A 9780-nucleotide genomic window follows, 5' to 3' on the forward strand; every position below is an offset into this window, starting at 1 on the left:
AAGCCAGAAGGGATTGGAATCCTATCTTTAGCCTCCTTAAACAAAATAATTGTAGCCAGATATCTTGTATTTAGCAAAACCAAGCTGCATAATGAAGAAGAGATAAAGTCTTTTTCAGCTAAAAAAATGCTGATAAAATTTGCCACTATCAAACCAGTGTTAAAAATACTAACAGAAATATTAAATCTTGAAGCAAAACCTCAAAATACACCAAAATAGAACCTGCTTAATGCATACATTTTGCAGGGCCCATAAATAGTAATGCAATTAAAATAACAAGGTATTAGGTAACAACTAACATGATTAATAGAATAGTACTTCACATCTCAATACTAACACTGAATGTAAATTGCCTAAACGCTCCGCTTAAAAGATACAGAATGGCAGAATGAATAAAAATCTACCAAGCAAGTATCTTCTGTCTTCAAGAGACTCACCTCGCCCATAAAAATTCACATAAACTTAAGGTAAAGGGGGTGAAAAAAAGATATTTCTTGCAAATGGAAACCAAGAGAAAGCAGGAGTAGCTATTCTTAGATAAAACACACTTTAAAGCAACAACAGTAAAAATGACAAAGAAGAGCCTTATATGATAATAAAAGGATTAGTCTGTTTAATTGAGAGGCTGAGGTAGGCATATCACCTAAGTTCAGGAGTTCGAGATCAGCCTGGCCAATATGGCAAAACCCCATCCTTACTAAAAATACAAAAACTCGCCGGGTGTTATGGCAGGTGCCTGTAATCCCAGCCACTCTGGAGGCTGAGGGATGAGGATCGTTTGACTCCAGCAGGCAGAGGCTGCAGTGAGCCAAGTTTGTGCCACTGCACTCCAGCCTGTGTTACAGAGTGAGACTCCATCTCCAAAAAAAAAAGGATTAGTTCCACAGAGGATGCAATCCTAAATATATATGCATGTAACACTGGAGATCCCAAATTCCTAAAACAATTACTACTAGACCTAAGAAATTAGATAGAAGTAGCACAGTAATAGTGGGGGACGTCAACACTCCACTAATGGCACTAAACAGGTCATCAAGACAAAAAGCCAACAAAGAAACAATGGATTTAAACTATACCCTAGAAGAGAGGGACTTAACAGATATTTACAGAACATTCTACTCAACAACTGCAGAATATACTTTCTTTTCATTAGTACATGAAACACTCTCCAAGATAGACTATATAATAGGCCACGAAACAAGTCTCAATAAATTTAAGAAAATCAAAACCATATCTTCTCAGACCATGATGGAATAAAATTGCAAGTTACCTCCCAAAATGAACTCTCAAAAGTATAAAAATACATGAAAATTAAGTAATCTGCTCTTGCTATGAGGATACTAAGGCATAAGAATGAGATATAATGGACTTTGGGGACTTGCAGGAAAATGTGGGAGGTGGGTGAGGGATAAAATCCTACATACTGGGTATATGTACACTGCTCAGGTGACAGGTCCACTAAATAATTTATCCCTGTAACCAAAAACTACCTATTCCCTAAAACCTATGGAAATAAAAGTTTTAAAAAAGAAAGTTACACACACACACACAAACACACACCCCACACACCACACACATATAAACACATCACCTAGAAAATCACTAATCGGGACCAATATTACCACTTCCCATTTTAAGATAAAGAAAGTAGATCTCTGGAAAAGTTATGATAAACTTACATTTATATAACATTTTGGAGGCATAGCTGGTACCAATGCAGTTATGGTCCCTAAATCAGAGACTGTTTTCCACTCTGTGGCACTTCAATGAATAGTGCAATCATTAATATTGTATATAATATAGGCTGTGTTGGAGTTGGGCCCAGCACCACATATGAAATAAACTATATTAGATATAAAACCTTCTTGCTAGGGCAAGCACATTTTGGTAACTCTTCTTCCAGAATAAGGAGGAGGGTATATGCTAAAGAAGTCTTCCAACTTATACAGATCTTTCAGGAAAATGTGGCATCCTGGGAAATAAAATAATGAGTATAAAAGATGACCCTGTCTAAATATATCATTACCCATTCCAGTTGATTCTCTAACCAGGCCCCAGCTTGAAGAGAAGTCCCTTCATAGAACCTTAAATTCCATGTGTTTGTTAAGAGAAGAACCTATTCTTTACCTTTGTATTTTCATGATTGAGCCCAAATTACATAAGAATATAGAACCTGCTGCATCTCACTGGACCATGTATACTCAGAAGATTATTGTATGTTGTCAGAGAAGAGATAATCATTCTACACCTCCCAGAAACTATTCCATTGCCAAAAGATCAAGTTGGCCCCAAAGGGGAATTTTACTTCTAAAAATGCATTTTTATAAACAAATACTTAGATGGATATTGACTATTAGGATTATAGTATCTCATTGTAGGAAAACACCTACAATTTTTACATATAAATTGAGATGTAGTATATGAAATCATTTCAATGCAGAAATTTAGAAGAAATATAGTTGAACATAAGTTCTACTCAATGATGGTCATATTTTAGTTGGTTTCTCAAATAACACCTAGTTACTTGTGTGAATATGGTCAACAGGTGCCAGGGTGCAACCCCAGGCTAAGACTTCTAAATGAATTTTGAGGTTATTTTCTTATGAGAGAAACATATATCACAACATATATCACTTTCCACTCTAGCTCTAAAGGTTGTCCTTATTGTTGCACTTTCTGACCTTGACAACCTGATTGCACTAATATCTCTGGTGGTATTGTGCAAGTGCACAAATATTTATCCCAATGCCCAAATGAACACTCTGTCTCTATTTTTTTTTTTGTCAACTCTTTTGCAACTTCTATCTTTAGGATGAACTGTGCCCTATGCTATATGCTTCAGGAATCATTCCCAATCCTCCTTTATTTGCTATCTGCAAAAAGTAACCTGGATTTAGATGAACAATCTGGTTCAGCTGCCCACACTGATCAAAATCACAGCTAACTGGCAGATTCCCACATGCCTTAGATTGCACAAATAGAAGCCACAGGGTATACCATAAAGAGCTGATTACAGTTCCTCCCTGTACATAAAAGTACTTGATCAGTCTCCATAATATATAGCTGCCTTTTAGTTTATATAACACGGAATAAACATATGGTACACATTAAAAGCATAAAAAGTTGAAGGAGTATCTTGAAAAATTTGTGTACAGCAGAACTATGGATCACTGATGGAGGTTAGGTTAGAGGGATAGCCTAGTTGTCTGATATTTCCAAATACAGGAGAATGACCATTCTACTCCATTTTAAACCATTCCTGAGTATTTCCATCAGAGATATATTCTGAATTCAACAACAAGAAGAGCAGTTAGGCACTTCTCATTTGGCTTGTTTAATATAGACAGTAGTCTGAGAGGATTTCTACATTAATATTATGGTAAAACCATATCAACTGAAATCCTTTTTTAAATATCTGAGATTGGGAACGCAATGTAAAGAATTTTCCAAAATTTAATCAAGCAGACCGAGATTTTATCTATATTTTGGGTACATATGAAACTTACCCAATGAACTGAAAAATGTTGGCCTGTATTGGTGGGTAAGTAAATGGAAACTTTGGCTCTGAAAGCTTTTATTTCAATCTGCAAGTTAGAAAGAGCGTGAATGCAAGACACTTTATCACCTATGGAATAGGCTGTAAATTATTTGCATGACATCTTCTTTGCATTATATGCCATGGGCCTGTAACAGGTTGGCATAATATATAGACCATTTGCTAGACAATAGTCATAAGTTACAGATGGGGAACTCTATTTTGTCCAGCTATTGTGCTCCTTCTTTGCTCAATTTTCAATATAAAAAATGACCACCAGATATCAAAAATGACTTCTTGGAACATCAGTTCTGATCTACAGGGTTCATCCTGTTGTAGCTCATCCATTTCAAGAGCACTTCATTCATTTGTTACATATTACCAAGAGTGAGATTTCACTGAATAATTGATGAAAAGAGAAAACAATGAGCTACCTTGCACTCAGTCATTATGGCTTTGACACTACCTCTGTGGAAACTAACTACAGCATTAGCCAACAGGCATATAGCCTAAATGATATACAAGAGACAAATTTTCAAAAGGTCTGATGTTTAAGAATCACGACACTGACCTTTTAGCTCTGACCATTACAGCAGATTTTAGTTATACAAATATGAGAAAGAAAAGGGATCTTTAAAGTAGTGTATGTGTGTACACATGTGTATGTATATCAGAGTGTTTTAGAGTGTTTCTAATCTTCTGATTTTTAAGAAAAAAAATGACCAACGGTAAAATAACACTTATTATGCATATATTATGATGTGCAAAGAACTATGTATAGTTACTCTTTCAATAGTCATATCAATCTACAGTATTACTGTAATCATGATATCCCCCACCAGATCTACATTGCTAATTCCCAAACCAGTATTTAATATTCCTTTAGGTGGATTAACTCAACATATTTAATTGACCTTTTCAGCTTCTGTTATTTGAGGTATGGGTGACAAAAACATGACTGGCTAGGAGATACTAGCACTATACTTTCCATTAAGTACCTGGGAGATCCGTAAGTCTAAGCAGGCAAGAAAAGGTCTATGTCCAGGTAAGTTTGCTAAGGTGCAAAACAGCAGGCAGGACATTACATGACTAAGTAACCAGACAAGATTCAGAGTTCAGAAGACTGTAGAACTCAACAAAATCAGCATTAGTAGGCAGATTTGAAATTTAACCCTGGTATGAAGATGATTTGTTCTCTGCTCTATTTTATACTTCTGAATAGGTATTAGGAGCCTTGAGCACATAATTGGCAATCATTACCAGAAAAAAAATCAATTTAGTTGAACTCTGTCCCAGATAAAAACTGATTCAGATGTACTAAACCTCACAGCTTCCAGTAAATGTACCTTTTAATACCATTTCTCCACACACTACCTCCTCACCCCTTGCTTTGCCTAGCACATTGTGGTTCAGCAGTAAGTTTCTCCCTCTCATCTATTTCCCTCTTCTTCCTTTCCTTTTCTGATTTAATCCTGTTAAGAGATTCAGGAGAATTAAAAAATGTATTCAATGAATTCAAGGACTTTAAAATATAATTGAGGAGACAAATATGAACTAGCAAAATAACTAGTACAAGACTATAAATAAACATATAATGTCATGTAAAATAAATGTACATGAGCATTTTTGTACAAATGGAGTGATGAGAGAGGTCTACTGCACACATTATCATACTAGAAAGCATGGTTTGGATATCATGAATTTCTAAATTTCTGAAATGTATTCAATATCTAGTTCCTCTTTGTGAGAATGTATATACTGTTAAAACAAATAATCATTTCAACCACAAGCTCTTTATGAGTCAGCACCTTTTCAGAATAATCAGTGAAGTTCACCAAAAACATCTCTTAGGCAGGGAAAAAGAGGGGGGTTAAAAGATGAGGATAAAGTATCTTCAAGATTGGGAAGGCACCCAGTTGCCCAGAAATATCCTCTACATTTGGCAGTACAAATAAACATTATTATTTTTTGCTTCATGGTATACTTAGTAGACTTCCATCTATCATCACGAAGTCATGACAGCCTAATCAATTTAAGCCCAGTTCATTTTCCCTTTTGGTTGCCTGGAGGTTGAGGTTTCCTATTCAGATGATTCATATTGGATTGTCATCATCCTCTTTTTTGGTGACAGGGATGAGCTTCCCCTTGAGTTGATTGACTTGCAGACACTGAAGCAGGTCTCTAACAAGAGAGTCACATTGCAAAATTACATAAGGCTGTTATACAAATATAGTCATTTTCACATTGATTTCAGCAAACATAGATTTTGCCAATGCTGAACTATACCTTATTTTTCCCACTTGAGATCCTAAATAACTACAAGGTTATATCAGATTAAATGACCTCATTCATTTTCCTTTGCTTGCTTTTTTCCTCCCAAAGGCATTGGAATTAGCTGCTTCAGGATACAATTATCAACATTCTTGTCTAATTCTTAATCACACAGGAAATTTTGCAGTCAATTACTGTTACTTACAGAGACTGAATTGAATAGGTTTAGTGATATATATTGCACATGCCTTTTTATACTAAACACACATATATACCCACATATATGTAAATACATGTACATATACCTGTTTGTATATACATAACTATACACACAAAAATGATATATAAACACATACATACATATACATGTACCTGTACACACATATAATTTTTTTCATCATCATAAGTTTCTTATAATATTGCCTGTGTATCAAAGCAATAATTTCTAAGTCAGTGTTAAGGTGCTCTACTATGCTAACCAAACAAGATGGTTTTGGAAAAAAAGATACACAAATACATGCTTTGAAGTGTCTCTATTACAAAAGTATAAAATAAAGTTTTACATTCCATTAAAAAAATCATTACCCTAGAAATTTTTGTCTCCTAGTGTGTGTGTTTGTGTGTGTGTGAAATGAAATTTTCAAAGACCTATACCACCAAATCTGTACATCCAAGGCTACCTTTCAGCCAATCAATAAATTTTGACCTTTAGTTCAGGTCTAAACTTTCTGTTCTCCTCTCATTTGAAAAATAACAAGAGAAAAGCCAGTCCTCAGAGAAGAGGAAGACAGTGAACCTGCAAAGGGCTACCTCTTTTTAGGTGTGCAAAGAGAAGTGTCGATGTAACAAATTGCCGATATAACAAACTACTATGGTTCAAGCCCGTCAATTCAAATCAAGCATTTTGAAAACTTGCCAAAATGACTTAAAATACTATGTACTAGCCTCTGTTCTACATTCCTCTCTTATCTTAATCTTCTCTCAAACCTATACACAACATATTTATTTCTATTTTACACAAGAATTGAGGTTAAATAACCCATACAGTCAGATACCTGAAGAAAGAAAGAATAACATCACACACATTAATGCTGTAGCCCTGCTTGTACTGAAGATGAGCTCAGTCCTTTCCTAATGGTTGGAATTAAACTGCTGCTTTGCTCATTGGTTTATCACCCCAGAGAGCTTAGAAAGAGGGGAAAAGGCAAGTAAGAATGTTGCAGAAAAATACATGAAACATATCAGTCATTAGGAATGGACTCATTTATCTAGATAGTAGGTTAATTTTATGTAACCCATTTCACCTTCGGTAAAAATACACTACTACTTCTAAATCCCATATTGCTCTATTTTCCTTAGGATCTTCAACTTGGCAAAAGTCAAAAGAATGAACTATGAGTTTTACCAGTTGTGAACTCTTGTCTTGACCAGTTGCTTTGCTGAATAATTATGGCTCTGGAAAATTACACTACTCTGTAGAGAGTTTGCAAAGGATTAATTGCCACAAATCCCATAATAACAAACCATTTCATTTATCACTGGGTAAGTAAAGGGTGGGAAATGAGAGTACCTATATGACTGCCCACTTTTCTATGGAGACAGCACAGTTCAGATCAGAAAAAAGTAGGATAAGGAAAACTAGTTATGCCTCTCTGAGACTTTACACGCAAAGAAAGTGTATTGTGTACACAAATAAGAATGTATAAGTACACTTAAACATAAGAAAATTGAGCCACTGATGATGGGGTAAAAGTTACCCAAGAGATATTTGACATAGACATAGTTGGCGTTTTCTACCAATAGAAAAATCCATCCCATATCCATCTGTATTTGAAGTTGTTTGTGATGCTTCATCAAGCACTAAAACTTGAACCAATCTTAGAATACTTGCATTTTCTCATACATTGTTTGCCTATTATCAGACAAACTAAAAAACTATATTTTTCAGACTAAATTCAACCAAATTTAAACAAATCTTAACTTACCATACCTTGTGTTTTTAATCTTACGTCGGTATTAAGAAATAGAAGTCATAGTTTCTGCCCTAGAATATCTTACGGAATAATTGAAATATTAGACTGTGAACTTGAGGATGGGAGCCAAGTCTTAAACATATCTGTATCCCCAATGCCTAGATAATAGATTGAAGCAAAATAGGCATTTAATAAATGGATGTTGAATAAATGAATGAATGAAGAAGGGAAATGTAAGTATTACCTAATGTGAACAGTAGACCACTGATAATTAAGTACTAGAGTGCATGGGTTAGGAAAAAGGTTAAAACAAAATGAGCCCACTTACCAAAGTCAAAGATGCTTCTATCAACAGAATGCCACAAGTTCAGACCTTGATATATCCCGAGAACATATCAGACTGAGTTGCTAAATTCATCTGGAACCCCCAGCGAGCTCAGAAAATAGCCTCAGGTGATGATTTTCACCTTCTCACTAAAGTAGTGTGAACTATTCAAATAAGCCCTTTAAAAGAAAACATTTTTTCTTTCTTTCTTCTCTGTTCCAGCATAGCATAAAGAAGAGACAGAGGGGCAAGAAAAGAGAGGTCATCAACCTTGACTGTTTGGATAGCACGCCTAGAATTTATTTGGTTCCTTCCAATCACAGAAAACCAACTCTGTTTCCACTGCAGTTCAGAAAAAAGCCTAGAATTTCAGGAGTTGGGTATTGTGTCCTTTTCTGGCATTCTTCCAACACCTTTCCAAAAAACTGTTAACCTCAGAGCAAGACAGAAGCTTACCCAGCACTGAGTGGCTGATATTTCATGACAAGCTTTCAAAAGTCATCAGCTTTGCCAGCATTTCAGCTTGCCAACACATTGGGAACCTATATTCTTATCCTCTGGAATCACTCATTTGTTATTCAAAAGGTCCTACAAGAAGCAGAACAAATTTGTAGAAAGTCAGTCAGTCCTGGACACTCCTCTCTTCCTCTCTTCTTTGACCTCGGCAGCTCTCTCAAGATTTCAAGCCTGATCAAAGATACTACACCTTTATTTCCAACCAGACCTGAAGGAATCTGACAGTAACCTTCAAGAAGGACAAATTGGCAAGTGCTTGGCTGCCATCAAAACAAATAGGGTTAACTCTAACATACCTACCATACCTATTATCCATGTGATCACTTTAAAACACTGACTTACTGACTTCTACATGGTAATAAAAAGGTGAATAAAAAGCCAAGGTCATAGGTTTGATCTATCTATAGGCCAGACACTTGCCATTTTAAATCTTATTCTCGAGCTCTACTCCGATCCTGACCAGATGTCTCAGGTTTACATAATGCTAAGTTCAAAGAGTTCTAGACCCAGAGTGACTCATTTTCACAATGACAGAAAGAGTATATCTTCGTACATAAAGTATGATACATTTTTACTTCAAAAGGAACTACCAACTAAAGGAAATAGAGATTAACATTTACTGAGCACATGCTATGTACCAGGCTCTGTTCTAGATGGTTTCGTCTCTTAATTCCTCCCTCTAAACCTGTACAGAACATATTCTATCTCTATTTTACATGAAAATTGAGGGCTACAGAGGTTATACAGAGCTGTGAACAGCAAGCTCTATTCAAGAGGATACTAAAGTAGTCAGAAGAATATTAGAAGATTTGGAAAAGAATTTATTATTAAACTGTTTTATCTAATTGAAAGATTATGAATATTCAAGAGAAACTATCAGCAATGTTTGTGAGTAACAAAAAATGGAGAACATCTCTCATCCTGTCTCCTTGCAGTCCGCATATATATTAATAAATCAATTTGAACAGGGAGCAAGATATTGAATTCAGAAAAATTGGTTACTATCATTCATAAAACATGAGTATCTGTCTAAATCAAAAACAAAATATCACCATTTTATTGACGAGGAAACTGGAACTCAGAATAGTAAAGTGACTTGACCAAGGTCACATAGAAGCTGATGAGCCTCTGAGTCAAGTGGGAGTGTGCAGTAGGTCTAA

The sequence above is a fragment of the Callithrix jacchus genome, chromosome X (assembly GCF_049354715.1).
Source record: "Callithrix jacchus isolate 240 chromosome X, calJac240_pri, whole genome shotgun sequence".
NCBI classification, from domain to species: domain Eukaryota; kingdom Metazoa; phylum Chordata; class Mammalia; order Primates; family Cebidae; genus Callithrix; species Callithrix jacchus.